The following is a 20,242-nucleotide window of genomic DNA, read 5'->3' as shown; positions in this document are numbered from 1 at the left end:
TGAATTTTTTATTTAAAATCTATTTTTCTTGATTTTTGAGATGCAAAATTACACATCAAATTATTAATTGGTATAATAATTTATAATAATAGATAAAGTGAGAAACCGTGTTAAAAAAAAAAAAAAAAGGTGAGAAACCGTGTTGTCTTGTTGTAACTGTGGGCTGCACTGCATAGTTGCGCACTGTGCAGCCTGTGCTGCTGTGCGCCTGTGCAGTCTAGCCTGTACTCCTATTCCTATCATCCTATGGCTAAGTTTTTTTTTTTTTTTTTTTTTTAGAAACCATCCTATGGCTAAGTTTTAAAGCAAAAAACGTGTCCTATCAAACGTTTCCCATGATGGGACTCCCATCAAACAATTGTGCAATAAAATAAACTAAGTTAAATAAATAGAAGACTTTGAGTCTTCATTTTCGGAAAGACAGAGAGGGCTCAGAGGGGAAGAAGATTACCTCTGGTAGACTAGTACACTTCCCCTTTTAATTTTGAAATTGCTGTGAATTGAAGGATAAAGAAAATTTTCAAGCTGACTGACTGAGTTTATGGAAAAAGATCAAGAATCAAGATGAAGATGAAGAAAAGAAAGGTAAGAATACAGATGGAGAGGCAGAGAGATAGAGAGATGAGAGATTTTTCTTTTGCTTTTGAAATTTATAATCTCTATTTTAGCATATTTCAAGACAATTACGTTGTATTATTAATGTATTTGTCTGGTATTAATTTTGATTTTAGCATATTTCAAGAATGAGTTAATAAATTTGTCTCCTAAAATTTAATTTTGTCAAATGAAGTTTGACTATTTTTGTTTTTTTCTCTTTTTAATCTTTTGCATTTTAGGATACAATGGGGCCTTTTTAATGCATTTTATTGACCAATAAAAGTTTTTAAATTTTTTTAATTAAAATATATAGATAAATATATTATATATAATTTTTTTTTACAAGTGGGGGCCTTTTTTTTATTTGGGGGCCTTAGGCGATTACATCAATTGCATCACCTATTGAGCTGGCCCTGCATATTGCTCACAATGATGTCTTTTATGAACGGACTAAACATATCAAGATTGATTGTCATTTTATCTGTTATCATCTTGTCCATGGTGCTCTCAAGCTGATCTCAGTCTCCTTTAAAGATCAACTTGCAAATATCTTCACCAAGTCACATCTTAAGGGACGTCTTCATACTTTGGTTGACAACTTCAAGTTGGTCTCACATCTACCTTGAGTTTGAGAGGGGCTGTTAATGTGTATTAGGGTATGTGGGCTTTAAGCCCACCTTGTTTACTTGTATAGCACACTTACTTGTATTGTACATTTTACCTCCTATATAAAGACACTCATGTATATTCTATTACTTGAGAAATACAATACACTTATTCAGTATTTCTAACATTTATCTTTACTGTATACCCATGTTCGGCCTTGGTTTCTTATAAATAAATTGTGTCCATTCTTAAAATGTTCAAATAGTAATATCCTCTTTTTTTATTAGATATATTTAAGAAGTTTTATTTATTTATTATTAGATAGATTTAAGAAGGTTAAAAGTTTTTTTTTGAGAAGAAAGAAGGTGTATCATATATAACATGGCACACACACTTAAAACAATTCGCATAAACTAGGCATATATTTGTAACAAATTTAAACCACTCAATATCCCTTTCTTTGATAGCTGTGTGTTGAGGTGGAAGGCTTTTTGTTAGAGATAGATTAAATACAAGACATGAGTAAGACTGTTCGTGATCCTGAACTAAAGAAATAATTCAAAAGATTGAATTCTGGTGAAAAGCACCAAATACACGTGGTTCATGGTAGCATGTAGCTCTAACAAAGAATATATTACATACCTTAGTAAACCACAATGAGAGGAACATATTAAAGAGTCGTTCGTCAGCTACAGACGAATCATACTGCATAAACAGCCTTGCTGAAATGGGTACCAAAGAGAGATTAAAAATATTACAATCTGAACAATTTGACATTTCACAAACTTCTGCTGAAAATCAAATACAAGTTTGACTACTGTGATGTGGTTACCCTTACCCTACATTTTGAATTACAAACTATAATAAACACAAAACCGCATCTTAGATTCTTAGGTAAAGCAGTAAGAGATGGACTCTATCTTGCTCAACCTTCATAAAATTTTCTTGGCTGATCTAGTCCCTTACTCTGTGAAGTACTAAATTGTGAAAACAGCTTGAGCCCCCTAATGGCAAATGCTCAACCTTCATCCAATGCAGGAGTTATTAGAGTCTCTAAATGCTGATATCAAGTTATAAACCCAACCAACTGTAAGTTGTCATGCTGCTTCTAAATTAACTAGAAACTTAGCAACATTCTCAATTGATGTTTTGACTTAGGGAACAAAGTGTGTCAGTACTCAGGAGTCCATGTACTTCAGGATACAAGGCAGATTATACATGATTAGATCACAGTATCACACGAATCGGTTAGAATAATGTGGCCCAACATAATATATAATTATATATATGATGCCTCTATTATTAACAAATAAATATTCAGTCTCTTGTGAAATTATACAATATTTTTATAATGTAAGATATTGATATATTGAAATAGGTCTACTTGATTTAGTAGACTAAAATTATGAATGCATTCATTGTAGTCCTTGACTTGACCATATCCATCATGATGTAGCCTATTCTGATAAGTACATTGTTGGACCATGATGGAAGGGAGGTGCAAGTTAAAATTGCTCAGACTATGGAAGACAATAAGGGCTAGTCTTTCGATGGTTAGTGCATAATAATCTCGGAAGTCTTTCCATAATGAGATTCATGTACATTGAGTGTTGGCTTTAATAAATCTATTGTGTCAATACCAGTAACTTGAACTCCTATTAAAGGTGTTGTCATTATAGTAGTTCTGGATATGAACGATAGATGAATCCATGTATTAGCATGGAGTTACAAAAGTAATAACACATTAATGAACTTCTTCATCAATGAATCTAAATAATAAAGTTGTTTATTAACAAATGTAACATTTCTGTTACATGAAGTGTTATTATGATAGGAAGAATTTTATGGTTGGTCATGTCCTTTCTGAATATTATAAATATTGTCAAGGCCACACTTGCAAGGGGGTGTGAAAGAGAAAATAAAGCTCTTGTTAATTCTGACCAGCTGGGGAGAGCATCCTGATTGCTTGTGAGGTCCTTGAATAACATAATCTAGTATGTAAATTTCTCACATCTTATTATTGATTTTTATTACATATGCACATGATATAATTGTTATTTGATAGATGTATTATATTTGTTTCTTTTGAATTATTACTTTTTAAGTATAATTCCAACAGAATCAGTATCAAATACCCCTTTCCACTTCTGTTCTCTACAAGAAAGATCAAGCACAATCATGACACATTATTAAATCTTTTCTATCTCACACTGCCAAATGGGTGTGTTCTGATGCATATTTATATGTAACATATTAACGGCGTAGCAGAAATTAACTACCTCAAGAAGTGTTGTCAACTCATCCACGGACCACCAATATCTCAAGGTCCTATCCCTCAACTCCCTCTCTAAAATGAATTTCGGGAAAAAAAAAATTGAATCAATCTTTTTATTAATTTTGTTTTATTCACTAAACAATGCTTAAAATTTTTATTGAAAAATACATTATTTCTTCTCTCTTTTTCCTAGTTCATTTACTAAAATCCCCTTGTTTTCAGGCCTACTTAACTCTGAACTTCAGGCAAGAAAAAAGTGGAGAATAAAATTAATGTAATTTTTCAAGAAGCTATGCCAATAACACTTAAAGTGAATAAAAGGAAAATTTAGAATGATAAAGTCATAAAAATAACAAAGAATCCAAAAGTGTTTAAAATTTCCTTTAACAACTTATATCCACCTTTTAAAAATAAATAAATAAAACTTTCCATCCACATCACATCTCAACTCTAAAGGCCTTGAGACTTCAATAACTGGGTAAATCAGTGGATTGGCACTTAAGAGGCTCCAGAAATGACATGAGGAATTTTTTTTTTTTTTTTTAAATGTAGGCTAGCCATGTCCGTGTGTTTGCCTGTTTGGAGATTTGATATAGCTAAGAAAACAAGGAATAAAAGATGTTATGAAAATCTTTTTCTCCTATTGTTTTGTAGTTTTGGTATGTAAACATAATGCTAAGTATTTTCAATAGAGTCGAATGGAGCTATTTTCATGTCAAACTATTTGGTTTTTGCATTTTCTCAAACGTACAAATTTTTCTCCAATCACCATAATCATCAATTTATCATTTTTTCTGTTCTTAAAATTTATCATTTGCACGTTTAGCCAAAGCATCGGCTAGTCTATTACAGGAACGATTGACATAACAAAAATCAGAATGAAACAAATGGGATAGCATCTTGCTTTGATATAAAGAAAATTGCTACAAAAATTAATACACCTTGATAGATGATTAACTTAATACACCTTGATAGATGATAAATACACCTTGATACACTTAGTGAATGCCATAGGTTGAAACTCTTTCTCAAAAAAACAAAAAACTTAAAATGTATTAAAAAAATTAGTCTTTTTATTTTATCTATATTTTGTTAACAATAAATAGACATTGAATAGATGTAAGTTTTATTTTCCATAGCATTAATTTACTCTTAAATCTTTGCATAATTCTCATTATTAAAATTTGAAAATTTGTCGTTCATATCATGCCCCCCCCAAAGATGAAATCCTAGTTTTGTACTTGGTTGGTAATAAAATCATTTTCATAATTTATTAATTGTGAGTGGTGTAACATCATTTTTACATAACATTATTGTTATGACAAATTTAGACCTCGGTTGATTTTATTGCAAAAATAATCAACTTGTTAAATTAAAGAGTTATAAATTCAAATTGATTTTCAAATTAATTACCATATAGATCAATGTATTCCATATAAAAAATAATAAACAATTAATACAATATATGTGATGCAGGAAAAACCAATGGAACAATAATTGTCCCATAATAAAAACCACTATGAGGGCTTAGCCATACCAACCTCAGTGGCAAAATAGATCCACTAATAAAATTAAAGTTAATACAATAGATTTAACTCTAAATCTACCACTAACTCATTTAATACTTACTAACGTTACACAAGTGTGCTGTTCTGAATCCATAGACTTTTTTACAACAGACTCCATTGAATGTGAACACCTCGCTTAAGACTTCAAGCATCCACTTGAAGATTTGATATCCATAACAAACCATGGGATAACTCTATGGCTTTAAACTATATCTACACTATATTTCTATATATGACAGCAACAACACTGTGGAAAACGAATCTATGTTTCCTTCTAAAATCAGGGGTTGAATAGGTGGAGGCGAAGATCTTCTCTCTGAAAAGCGTAGGGTTTCCCTCTCCAACCGTAGTAAAAGTTATGCTTAATAGGCCTTTACATAGGCTCTCTATTAGGGTTGCCAAAACCCACTTGATACAACCAACTAAATGAAAATCGCCTCAAGTCAAATTCTAAATTAATTTGCGATTCTTAATTGATCGAGAAGGAATCAAGGAGGAGTTAAGATTAAATCTTGATTGGTTGAGCAGGTGTGGAGATTCTAGAAACTTTGTTTTCTTCAACAAATCTTGAGTCTTCATCTTGGACTCACAAATATACATCAAAGACTCGCTCAAGACTTCAAGTATCCACCTGAAGATTTGATATCCATAACAAACCATGGGATAACTCTATGGCTTTAAACTATATCTACTCTATATTTCTATATATGATAGCAACAACACTGTGGAAGATGAATCTATGTTTTCTTCTAAAATCATGGGTTGAATAGGTGGAGGCGAAAATCTTCTCTCTGAAAAGTGTAGGGTTTCCCTCTCCAACCTCAGTAAAAGTTGTGCTTAATGGGCCTTTATATAGATGCTCTATTAGGGCTACAAAAACCCACTTGGTACAACCAACTAAATGAGAATCGCCTCAGGTCAAATTCTAAATTAATTTGCGATTCTTGATTGATTGAGAAGGAATCAAAGAGTAGTTAAGATTAAATCTTGATTGGTTGAGCAGGTGTGGAGATTCCAGAAACTTTGTTTTCCTCAACAGATCTTGAGTCTTCATCTTGGACTCACAAATGTACATCAAAGACTCAACATGACTCAACCTTTTTGTCATCAGTTGCCAACATCCAATCTATTGGACCTAACAATTACCTCAATATCACTTTTTATAAATCATAAACCCTACACATGTTTTTCTTTTAAGCTAAGTGAAATGGTAAATGATTGAACTTTGAAATTAAACCTTACAATAGCACATGCTCTCATCTTGTATAAGGTGAGAGCATGTGCTATTGGACCACAAGGGCACAATGCTCATATCTATTTACATTTGAAGATTGGAATAATGTTTTGCTAGCGGAAGTGTATTCATACAAATTAGAAAATAAAACAACCACACAAAATAACAATATTTAAGGTGATTCGGCTAACTTTAAGGAGTTTGTGATGTATCTTTGTGTTAGAACCCATTTCTCCCTCCCTTGTGTGTGCCTATTTATTTCTCAAAAAAAGAAAAAAAGAAAAAAGCTTACATCAATAAGCAATCACAATTAGGGCATAATGCGTTTAAGAGCAAACAATCTCTTAATAGCAGCTTTTTGGCCTAATACGTTTCTGTATATGTCCAAAGTTTCTTCGTATGACAACAACATATGTCCTAATTAGTTCTTCAAAAAGTTCTTGGTTTTCCTTAACATACATCAAATGGGACCCTCATAGGGTGTTGTTAAAGTAATTTATTTTATAATATTGATGAACAATTAGATTCTTCCATCTATTCTAAAATATAAAAAATGTCCATTCTTATCTTGGTATGCAAATAACATTTTTTTTTTTTTGGTTGAGAAAATGGTATGCAAATAACATTATCTTATGATAATGATGTAAGGTAAAAAAACTCTATTAACAAATTAAAAGTTCAACGAGGGAAGAAAAATTATCAAATTAAAAAACTCTATGGCAATTCTTATCTAATTGTGTATTTAATTATTTGTCAATCAATTTTGACCATTCCTTTTTAGCGTTTGTTTAAAAAAAATTATGAAAAATGCATTATTAGTTGGTTTTTATGTTTAATATATGGCAAGATTATATAATGAGTTCTTTCCATATAAACTCTTATATTAATTTAATGCAAAATGATCTCCTTAAATCTCTCCTACGATAAGAAATTTTCCTATATTAAAAATAATTTCTTTTACCTTCCTTTTTTTCTTTTTTTTTCTTTTGCCTTAAATGTGCACTAACGAATCCTTTAATGGATTGTTATATTGCACCTTTGGCATTACTCATTATTTTTTGATACAAAACAGGAAAAAAGAAGAAGATTTCATTGAATATTATAGCAACATGAAAAGGAAGGTAAAATCTCGAAATTTTCCTTATCTATATTGAGAAAATCTAGTACCACAACTTATAGCATTCATTGTATAATTCCCGTTTTCATGCTATCACTCATTGTATAAAGAAAAGGTAGCAAAAGATTTCATTGAATATTATAATATGAAAACAAAGTAAAATCTCAAAAAATTTCATTATAATTTTATACTAGTCGCTAACCTGTGCGATGCAAGGGAAATGTATTTGTGCGCGCTAGAAATGAAATTATTAGGCCTAACTTCACTTGGGCTCACAACTTATTTATGAGGTGGGTTTTAGGATTTCCTACTTTGGGTCGTTCTCGGCACAGAGACTCAAAGTGATATTCCTTCTCTCTCTCTCTTTCTTGTTTTTTCTCCTTGTTTCTGAACCCCTATTTCTTCCCCAACTTCTACTATTTATAGCTCTAATTTAGTGGGGAGGTCATGATTACTGCCATTGTTAGTGCAATCAAAGGTCCAATATTATCTGTTGTAAGTGGGTGTTTAGGTGAGAGTGGAATGCTGAGATTATGGCTTTGGAACTTGGTTCCAACTCAAGCTAATATGCCCGGTAGTGATGTTTCCTGGGAATTGCCGAGCACCCTATGGAACGTCTGGATAAAAGACTTTCTTAGTTGTTCGGGAAATTTATGCCGAGCACCGGTTAGGGGATGAGATTAAAACTCGCAGTTTATGAAGGTAGTTTAAAGCAGAGATTTGAAAAATGGCGCCGTGCTATTGGGCCTGAAACCAGGGCCCAATTGGGTCTGGACCCAGGGCCCAATTGGGTCTGGGTACCTCGGTGCTGTACATTAGCCCCCCCTTGATTCATGTCTGGCTGCCGGGAAGAATCAAGGAACCGATCAGGCCCTCTTGTTTTGAAAGCCCTACAGCTAGGGATTCATGTGGTTATGGCTTCCCATTAATACTCTTCTCAAAAGACACGCTATTCCAGAGCACCAAGTTCAGTTGTCATTATTGCCTGATGGTTCGTGAACCGAAGCGGCGCGTGTGTCGGTTATCATTGGCATTCGTAGGGTTTTTTGTGAATCGTGCCTATTTATTGTTGATTAAACGTTCCCATGCCCTCTTCTGCTCCTATAAATAGTTCTCTTTAGAACATTCTTTCACTTTTTCACTTCTTACTTCTTGAGCATACTCTCTGCCGATCACTCCTTGGAGCGCTTACTCACCAGCCCAGATTCCCTTTCTTCCTTAGAGCCCAAAGTAAGTTCTCTTCCCTTTCCTTTTTCTTCAACTTCTTTCTAAAAGTTCCCTCTCACAGTATTAGATTTCAAAAATGGGATATTCTTATCTCTTGGAGGCCCCGGCGGCTTTGGCCACCTTTAGGCAGAAGTTTGACATCCCCGGTGACGTGGAAGTGGCTTACTGCCACGAGAGCGAAATCGCTCTCCACAGAGGGCATGGTACAGCTTTTTTTCCTTTAATGACAGTTCTAGAGGGTGGGGTTAGGTTCCCCGTGGACCCTCTTTTGACTAATACACTTAGGTACTACGGGCTGTGCCCCGACCAGCTCCCTCCCAATTTTTACCGGGTAGTTAGTTGCGTTAGTAAGTTGAATCACACCTTTGATTTACAATTGTATCACCATGACATAAATCACATGTACAGTCTCTGTGGGAATAAAACTTCCAACTATTACTTAAAAACTAGGGATAATTGGGTACGGCTGATATCATGCCTACTTGATTCGAATAGGAACTCGGCCGGGGAGTTTGTCCGGGTGCGCGACAACTGGTTTGCCGGGGAGATCCCCTACCCCCTTTCACGGCGTGAAGTGGGTTCGTACCAATCTCTGACTTAACCATTTCTCTTTTTCTTTTCTTTTTATTGAAGTAACTTTTTATTATTGGTTGTTGACATCGCATCTCATTCCTTTGCAGACGGTAAATTGTTCGTCCCGGACATTAGAACAATCCACGTCAGAGGCTTGAATTTAATCCTTCGTTCCGAGACATTTGTGCATTGGGATGGACAGCTCCGAGCCTCACATCTGATCCTCGGGGTAGAACCCGTTTATTCTACCTGGCAGTCTTTCAAGCAGGCGCTGTTAGTTGACAGCCCACTTTTGTCGTATATAGACGTTCGGTATGCGAATTTTCTACCGCCGAAGCTTACGATCGGCAAGGCGAGGGAATTTGGAAAGCGTTATACCTGCTCAGACGAGCTAGCGCCTCTACGGGACGAGTCTGCGAAACGCGTGTCTCGGCGTCTCCGAGAGTTAGCTCACAAGGCTATCCAAGAAGAAGCTCTTGTTCAAGGACCCGCTCACCTCGAGAACCCTGTTGAACCCGAGGCCCCTATAGAGGAAGCCGAGCATCTTGTAGTTGACGTAACCAACTTGTCGGCCACCGAACCCTTTCTCGGCGAAGACATGGTGACCAGGAAGACCATGACCATTGATCGTTTCGTACCTAGTGCGCGGCAGGCCATTCAGCCCCCACCCTCTCAGAGCCAAACCTAGGCGTCTCCCCCTCCACCCCCTCCTCAAGCTGGACGAGCTCGGAAAAGGCAGAGGGTCGCTGATCAACCGCCCACGGGTCCGGGAGATGTAGCCATTCAGACTCCTCCCTGGCCAACAGGAGGTGTCGTTATTCACGAGCCGCAAACCCAGGTCGGGCCGAGTGTTACATCCTCCTCTCAAGCCGCGCCGGCGTGGAAGCCTAAGTTTCTGCTGGACAGCAAGCCTCTGCCCTCAACTGCCTGTGTGCGGATGTGGGAGAAAGGCGAGGGGGGCCACATTGCTCAAACCTTGGCCACGGGTCTCTTTCTGCCCGATGATGTACATGCCTTCGAAGAAGGGTCGGAGGAGTCCGTGGGGTGCAGGTTACAGTGGCATACTATCGCGGTAGCTCTTTATTTGTCGATTACTTATCATCCTCTTCATTTCGTTGCCGTACTAAGTTCCGTCTTTGTTAGGCTGCTCAATTGGCCCATATTCTGGGTGGTCGTGCAAAGGATCTTGCCGAGGAGGTTGATCGAGAGAGGGAGGCACGGGAGATAGCTGCCAAAACGGCGAAGGAAAAACTAAAGGCAGCTGATTCTGCCGAGAAGAAGGCTGCTGCTGCGGAGAAGAATAGAGCTTTGGCGGAGAAGAGGTGCGCAGAACTCCTGGCTAAGCAGAATGAAACAGATGTCAAGTTGGCTCAAGCAATTAGCCTAAACACGGCCCAAGCCGAGGAACTTGCCGACCTGAGGGCGGCTTTGGAGGCTTGTGAAGAAAAATGGTACAATGAAGGGTTTGTCGATGCCGAGAATTCCGCGGAACCAGTGGTGAACCAAGCTTGAAGGCTGGGTTTTGAGGCCGGGTGGTTTGCTACTCTGCAAGTTTTAGGGGTTCCCGAGGATTCCCCTTTGAGAGATCCCAGCCAAATTCCCTTTCCGAGCTTTGTCACTGCCATGCAAGATCCCCCAGTGCTCGTTGAGGAGGAGGAAACAGCAAGTATGAGGGAGCTGGTGAACAGATCGACGCTCATGCAGAGCTAGATGAAATGGAAGCCACCAACATCCCAAATGCTCAAGATCAGCTCGGTGGGGACCTGCACTTTCCCGTGGCCGACCAGCAGCAGCCCGAAGCAGCAGATCAGACTAGACCCTCCACCTGAATAAGTTACTTGCCGTACTGCTTTTCTCATGCTTTTACTTCTTTTTACTGCATTTTTTTTATATTACCTGGTAAATTTGCCTACGTCACTAGGTTGTGGTGACTGAACAGCTTTTTTATTTTGCGGGAATGACCCGTACACGGTTGCCGAATTTGGCAATGAGACATTGATTCTGCTTTTAACTTTATTTGAATGACTATCTATTCATTGTGTGTTTGTTTGGACCATGCCTGTGAGTGCTTTACTTTGATCTTCGGTGTTGCCTTTTTTCATCTATTTTTGTAGTTGCTATTTATTCTTTTGCATGTTTGGTCGGGAGTTGCCTGCACGGTGGGTTAAATCAAGCCCCAATATGTCGTGTTTATACGATGTATGTTTGTTTTACTGAGAATGTGATCTGCACGGTGCCTCAGAACCTGTTGCACAGTACTCATCTGCTCGGCGATTTTGATCGAACCGAGAATGAGGTTCCTGACCTTAGAGTTTTTTGTATGAATAACAAGGTTTCCACCTGCTCGGCGATCTTGATCGAACCGAGAATGAGGTTTCTGCCCTTAGAGTCTTTCGTAAGAATGATAAGGTTTCCACCTGCTCGACGATTTTGATCGAACCGAGAATGAGGTCTCTATCCTTAGAGTTTTTTGTAAGAACGATAAGGTTTCAACCTGCTCGGCGATCTTGATCGAACCAAGAATGAGGTTTCCGTCCTTAGTGTTTTCCATTCGTACTAAATATGCAATCACTTATAGTGCAATGACGAAATCGAAAATAGCTTAGACAAGTAACTTCATCATTAACTTGATTATAGCGGAGTACAAGATTTGGACTTACGTTCTCGTGTATGAATGGTCACAGATAAAACTTCTTTAGGTTATGGACATTCCATGGTCGGGGGAGTGGCCTCTCGTTAAGGTCTTCTAGATAGTAAGCCCCTGCGCCTGCAATGGCGGTAACTCTGTACAGTCCCTCCCACGTTTGAGCTAACTTCCCTGCACCTACGTCCTGCATGTTTCCCACGACCTTTCTCAGCACCAAGTCCCCGGTGTTGAATTCCCTACCTATTATATCTCGGTTGTATCTTTAGGCGAGTCTCTATTGATACTCCGCGAGTCGTATGGTTGCTGCTTCCCGGCACTCTTCTAACCAATCCAAGTGCTCCATCATTAAACCATCGTTTTGGATGGGGTAAAATCCCGCGACCCATGCACTGCACAAACTCACTTCGGTCGGTATCACCGCTTCTACCCCATATGTCAAGGAGAATGTGGTCTCCCCCGTGGATCTTCTGGGAGTTGTGCAGTAAGCCCACAAAACGTTAGATAACTCTTCGGCCCACCTCCCTTTTGCCCCGTCCAACCTTCTTTTCAACCCGTTCAAGATAACTCTTCTACTTGCACATTCTCCAATTTTCATTTCCCAAAGACCTTGCCCTTGTCCTTGCCTTTACCCCTGCCTGTTGAGAATATTGCACCAGATGTCTCAGCTCTTGATTCACCTCTTCTCCCATATGAGAACAGATGACTGCTCCTAACTACCCTTGGTGGTACCAACCCCCTTCAAGGCTGCAAAATACATAGAAACTCCATATCAAGATCTAATCCAGTGTTTTATGTAAGTATAAAGAGTGTTGTTTGTGTTTGTGTATATACCTTAGATAGAGGTTTTCTTGTGTCCCATGTTTCCTTAGGAGTATGAGAGATGGGCTGGCTATATGAGAACCATTGAGCTGCGGGTGCTTTATTTGGTGGTGGTTTGCTTGAATCTGCTACAGATGGCGGTGGTCTACTTGAAACTGAAGCAAATGTTTTTGTTGGCTGTGTGTAGGGTATGCCTGTTGGCTGCCTCAGTGGCTGCTTTTGTGGCTGGTTGACTAGTTGACTTGCTTGATGGGTGGTTGGTTTTCTTGTTGAATGGCTAGCTACTCCACTTGTTGGTTGACTGGTTGTCTGCTTGGCTGCATTATTTACTGGCCTAGGAGGGTGCCTTGCTTGTTGGTTAGCTGCCTTGTTTGCAGATCTAGGTGGCTGCCTTGCTTGAATGGTGGTTGGCTGGTTGGCCTTCTTATTTGCTAATCCTATTGACTGCCTTGCTTGCTCATTGGTTGCCTAGTTAGCTGCCTGGGTGGTTGGCTGCCTTGCAAACCTCATTGATGGTTGGTTGGTTGGTTGGCTGCCTGGCTGCCTACCTGGTTGGCAAACCAAGGTGGCTGCCTTTCAAACCTCTTTGGTGGTTGCCTAGGTGGTTGACTAGCTGGCTGGTTGGCTGGCTGGCTAGCTGGTTGCCTTGCAAACCTCCTTAGTGGTTGCCTAAGTGGCTAGTTGGTTTGTTGGCTGGCTGGCTGGCTGCTTGTTCCTTGTCCCTCTTGTCCTTACAAAAAGAATTAAGGGTGGCAAAATCTGACATGACCCACAAACTTAACACGATTAACCCGTTTACAAACAGGTCATGGGTTGAGGTTAAACGGGTTCGGGTCATATTCGGGTCGACACGACTGACCCGTTTAATAAACGGGTCGTGCTTGTGTTCAACATGTGAACCCGTCTAACCCGTTTAGATAATAAATATATTAAATTTTGTTATTATTGCTTAATTTTTTTGTTGTAATTATATGTATATTACTATATTTATGACTGTAATTGTATTTTAATTTTAGATATATGGAAATTGATAATAGGTTATTTAGGTCATGTATAACCTATTAATCAAATAGGTTATTAAATGGGTCATTTGTATTGACTTTTACATGACTTATCAATTAAATGGGTTAAACGTGTTGTGTCGGGTCGACCTGTTTAATAAACGAGTCAAGTTAAGGTTGATAATTCTTGACATGTTTACTAAACAGGTCGAGTTCGGGTTAACCCATATAGCAGAGTACTCATGACTCAACACGACACGAACCCAACTCGCAAACCCAAATTGCCATCCCTAAAAAGAATTGTCTTGCATCAAAAATAGATTTGTAATATAATTTTCATAGTGAACACATTCTTGCTTTACTTACAAATTTTTTTTGCCTCTTAAGTCTCTGCCGCCTTTGCCATGGTGTCTCACCAATTATTCCAGCCTTACACCTCCTTGAATTATGCCCCTCCTGATAGCAAAACCCACATTTTATAGGTCTATATGACCTAGAAACTTTGTATGGGTTGTTTGGCTCATCTGCATCTTTCTTCCTTTTCATTGATGGCTTGCCTAGAGGCTTGTATACAATTGGAGCAACAAGGGCAGGTTGGTTGGTTTCAACCCATTCATCTTGGCCAGGCAGTGGGGTAATTATCTCCTTATATGCAGCCACATAGGCATCCTTTCTAAAGCATCCATGCACATAATCCTCAAGCATCTCCAGGTTCTTATAGATTGCTGCAACACCATGTTTACATGGGATTCCTGTCAAATCCTAAACTCTACAAGTACAACACTTTCTTGTAAGGTTAACCAAATGCCTCTCATACTCATTATCAACCTCATATATATAGCAACCTGATGGAATAGCAGAAAATGACTTAGAATTAACTTTCAACTGCTCAAGCTTCTGCACTATGTTTGGACATATGTCATTAGTGACTTTTTCAATCCCAGTTCTCTTATTGTACATTCTAGTCATCAACCTAACCCTAATCCACTCTAGCATGTCAATGATAGGCTTATCCCTAGCTACTAGAATTATAGAATTAAATGACTCACTAAGATTGTTCACATAACAATCAGAGATGGCCTTTGGAGTGAAATGTGACTTGGTCCATTGGGTTGGTTGGATGTCTGCTAGATACTCTCATGCTTCTTTGTCCAATTCCTTCATATCTTGCATTCTCTTCTCAAACTCCCTAACTGTTGTTTCTGCAGCACACCTCTATAATGCAGCCTTCAATTCTAAACTCTTGAAGTTTAACTTAAAGTTGTTGTAAATATGTTTCACACAAAATCTATGTTCAATTGTTGGGAACAACATCTCCATGGCAGGTATCAATCCCTGGTTATCATATATACAATAAAAAAAAAAAAATCCAAAGAACAAAAATGAACACCATTTGCCTAAGAATAAAAACAAAACTATCAAAAAGTAGAAATGTAATGATTAAGAACAAACAACAGTCTCAAAAAGCAAGTGAATTGTATTACCTTCTGCCTATCTAAAATGAACACCAGATTCAGCTCATCTGGCCTCTGATTATCATCTGCAAATGTTTGTAAAAACCACACCCAGGAATCCTTGTTTTCTTGCTCAACTACACCTAATGAAACAGGGAAAATATTGTTATTTCCATCCCTTGCAGTTGCTGATAATATATGTCCACCAAACTTGCCCTTCAAGTGGTAACCATCTAATCCTACAAGTGGCTTGCATCCCCTCAAGAATCCAACTTTCTGTGCATTGTATCTCACATACATCCTCTTGAACTTGGGTTGTGTGTTAGGCTCAGTAATCTCAGTTTGCAGAATCACCTTACTTCCCACATTAGTTACTCTTATCATCTTTGCATAGTCCCTAAGCTTCCCATACTGCAACCTCTCATCACCTAGTATGAACTCTGTAGCTTTCCTCTTAGCTCTATACACTTGATTTATGCTCAAGTCCACATACACATCCTGCATAACTCGATGCTTCACACCAGAAACTACCCAATTAGGGTATTTGTTGAAATCATCCAAGTATTTCCTAGCCACATATGTAGAAGTGTCCTGGCTATGCTTGAATGTCTTCCCACATGTACAAGTTGGAACCATGGTCTTTATTTGGAAGGTTAACTCCCCTGCAATCTGTGATACATATACCCTCCAACCATATTCATACTTACAGCGGACAGAAACTTTGGTCTTCTCATTAAACTTGAACTTAATGTCCACAGGCTTTTTCACTGCATATTCCCTTAAGGCAGCCCTAAACACCTTCCCATTTGGGAACTTCATACCCTTGCATAAATCTGGGTTACTCATGCTAGTCTTTTCATTAAACTTTGGACATCTCACATTTTCATCCTCATCCTCTGAACTGTTTATGCTCCTAGTGTCATCATCATCAAGAGCTTTTTTAGCCCAATAATTATTATCACCAGCTTGATCACTGGCAGTAGCTTCTGGTCTCTTCCCATTATCTGTAACTGGCTCTCTTACACCATCTCCCTCATTTACATTTTCAATATCTCTTTAATGCTCTCTCATATTGGGCACCTCATTGTTCTGAGCACCAAATATGTCATCAGGATAATCTGGTCCTTCATACCCTTCATCTAGCCAATCAGGTTCATCCACATGAACATCTTCACTACCAACAGTTTGTCCATGGGTAGCATGGTCATCCACATGCACAGCTCCACCAACACTGCCATCCTTTAAACCCTCAACAGGTTTTTCATTAACATCATTTTGTTCAACCATAGATGATCTAACAGTATTGGTCACCTCCTCACAATCAGTGTCATCATCAGTTTCATCATCTTCATCATTCATTTCCCATGGCTGGTCTACTGCAATTGGTTGATCTGGTTCAACTATAGGTTCTTCAATAGCAATTGGTTCGACTTCAGGTTCTACATAAAGTGTGATTTCATTTGTTGGCCATTCAGCATGTAATTCACACATGTAGGTCACATCATCATTTGAAGTAATTAACCTTAACCCTTGCTCTAAGTCACCATCAGGTATTAAATAATAAATCCTACTATTAATGGGTCCCCCAGCCTCAGCATAAATATCTTGTATCTCAAAATGACTTAGTAGATCTGGATCAACATTAGCCATTGTGGATACCTCACCACCTACATACTCTAAACCAGGGTTCTACTCAAAATTCCCATTATGGTGAATAGTAAATTCAAAACGAATATTAGTAGCCATCTGCAAGAGTTAAAACACATGCACAAACAATAGTAATTAAATACATAACCAACACATGCATAGAGAGCACCAATGACAAAAGCAAAATAATTTCAGTTGCACACTAAAAACCAAGTAACGTGGGGTCAGAGACAAGAAACACAACCAACTAAACAATTTTTCTCCATGGGACCATAGACAACCTAAAGATGCATCTAACCAAAATATTCCTAGAGACCACAGTCATCAATGTCAACTATAAAAGAACAAACACACCAATGGTAAACCACTAATTTTATGACAGAAAAACTTTAATCCGAATCACCTTCATCAATCACTACATATTGAAAAAGAATAAACACAACAATGGTAAACCCTAGAAAGTCATTTCATACCAGATATAGAGGAAAACCCAAGCTTCAGCACACCTCCTCCTTGCTTGCAAGTGTTCGGGGATTTCACTTTGACAATCAAAGTAAAGAGAGAAAGGGATTATGGGTTTGGGGATTTTTGGGGGTTCGAAGGTAGAGAGAGGGAGAGAGCTCGGTCTTTTTTTAGAGTTCTAATTGGGTTCTAATTTTGGCTTATATAGTAAATGGGATTTTCTAACGAAAAGGGCAAATGTAGGTAACGGGGGTCTAACGGAGGCCACCTCAGGTGGGTAAAGTGACAACTTTTAAACCATGGGTGGGCATTGTTAAAATGGGCAAAACCACATGTGGGTAAAGTGCAATTTCTCCTTAATGGAATTTGATTAGCTAGGTTCAGTACACAATAATTTCCCAATTAATAGGGCCAATAAAATTAACCATGAAACCTGTAGAAGGGTCAAACCTACCAAAAAGGCTTGAAAAATTATTTTGTAATTATTTAGAATTTACAATAAATCCAAACAATGAACCGTGAACCTAGGAAATCTAAGGTTTAATTTATCACAAATGAAACAATTGCAAATGCATAAATATCGAGATTAGTAAGTTAAATACATATACACTGAAGTAACATTCAAAGTTTAAACTAGGACTCTAAAATAGAAAAAAATGTTTTAACTTTTTTTTTTTTTTTAAGAAAAAAAAAGATTGCAATTTGATAACGATCTCTTTGGTATTCTTTTATTTTTAACTTTCCATATTGTTGCTTTACGACACTTCAATATTTATTCAAAATGATAGTAATTTTTACTGCTCAATCAAAAAGAATCAAATGTCAATTATGCCTATGGCATTTGGTAAAAGTAAAACAAATCATTATTATCAAATCCTCGAATCCAAATCTTCAGTCCCACTTTTCCTTCTCCACTTTTCCTGCTTCACTCTATACTCCACTGATAAAAACTTGCCACGTGTTTACCTAATTAATTAAATACTCTCATTATTGACTTATTAATACTGTCATTATTAATTAATAGTAGTAATTAATTAATTAGGTGAACACGTGACAAATTTTTATTTGTGGAGTATAGAGTGGAGTAAGAAAAGTGGAAAAGAAGATTTGGACTCCAAATCCCCCAATTCCCAAATTCTCATTAATTTTGGATAAGAAACAAAATCAGCAATAAATCAATAATTGATAACTCAAATCTCAATTACGTACAGTTAATAATGCTACAAATCCGTTTTATCCCTTTACGTCAGAGTTTTTTTTTTTTTTTAATATCTAATACAGCGAGTAATTAATATATTTAATGGGTGATGATAAACTTGATAAAAAAAAAGTCAAAATTAATGGATTAAACCGCTCCACAACCCCCCCCTCGTTACCTAAAAAAAAAAGTTTCATATGCCAAGAGTCATGAGAGGTTTCTTCCTATAAATTCTCACCACCCTCTCTAATGCACTAACAAATAGCTAATACAACTATGGCTTCCATTTCCCACCTCCCAATTTCTTTATTTGCTTATGCTTCCCTTCTCTTTTTTTATACTCTCATATGTTTGGGTAATGCTTCAATCGAGCAACCATCTTCTAGAAAGCTTTCAATTCGAGAATCACTTAAGCTATACCATGATCGACATGTAATTACTCCACCAAGCATCCCTTTTGATTCCCTACCGGTTTCAGGGCCAAAAAAGCCTTCAATTCGAGCATCACTTAAGCTATACCATGATCGACATGTAATTACTCCACCAAGCATCCCTTCTGATTTCCTACAGTTTCAGGACCAAAAAAGCCTTCAATTCGTGCATCACTTAAGCCATACCATGATCAACATGTAATTACTCCACCAAGCATCCCTTCTGATTTCCTACCGGTTTCAGAGCCAACAAAGCTTCCAATTCGCACATCACTTAAGCTATACCATAATCGACATGTAATTATTCCACCAAGTATCCCTTCTGATTTCCTACCGGTTTCAGGACCAAAAAAGGCTTCAATTCGTGCATCACTTAAGCCATACCATGATCAACATGTAATTACTCCACCAAGCATCCCTTCTGATTTCCTACCGGTTTCAGAGCCAACAAAGCTTCCAATTCGCACATCACTTAAGCTATACCATAATCGACATGTAATTATTCCACCAAGTATCCCTTCTGATTTCCTACAGGTTTCAGGACCAAAAAAGGCTTCAATTCGTGCATCACTTAAGCCATACCATGATCAACATGTAATTACTCCACCAAGCATCCCTTCTGATTTCCTACCAATTTCAGAGCCAACAAAGCTACCAATTCGCACATCACTTAAGCTATACCATGATCGACATGTAATTACTCCACCAAGCATCCCCTTCTAATATCCTATCAGTTTCAGAGCCAACAAAGCCTCCAATTCGAGCATGAGTAATTTTTAGGAAGTTTAATGATTAAAATAGAAGGTGAATGGTGTATAATTTCATCAATCAAACTTCAAAATAAATAATGTTTAGTAAGCATGAATAAGGGATAGTGAGGAATATTTGATAGAGTGGCTACTACTTATTTTTATCTTTATTTTACATGTGGGGTCTTGATTTCTCATAAACAAATTGGGCAGGTTATTAAAATGTTCAACCAGTAATATCGTCTTTCTATTTTTATTTTTTATAATTCCATAATGTTGTGCTTTTATTACCATCATTAGGACAAACTTTGTCCATACCATTATATATAGAGTCCAAATCTTCTATCTCACACTTTTTGCTCCACTATATACTCCACAAATAAAAACATGTCACATGTCCATCTAATTTATTAAATATTAAATTTATGCCTTCTATTATTTCAATTTCCTAAAATAAATTAATAAATAAATAATCCATCATATCTAATTTATTAAATTTAGCACTTAATAAATTAGATAGACATGTGGCATATTTTTATTTGTGGAGTATATAATGGAGCATAAAGTATGGGATTGAAGATTTGGACTTGTTATTTCTAAATTTCCACGGCATCAATATGTGTATAAGTAACAAAAG

This window comes from Quercus robur, chromosome 2 (assembly GCF_932294415.1).
Source record: "Quercus robur chromosome 2, dhQueRobu3.1, whole genome shotgun sequence".
Taxonomy (NCBI): domain Eukaryota; kingdom Viridiplantae; phylum Streptophyta; class Magnoliopsida; order Fagales; family Fagaceae; genus Quercus; species Quercus robur.
The sequence above is the reverse complement of the archived record's forward strand: the minus strand, read 5'-3'. Positions refer to the sequence as shown.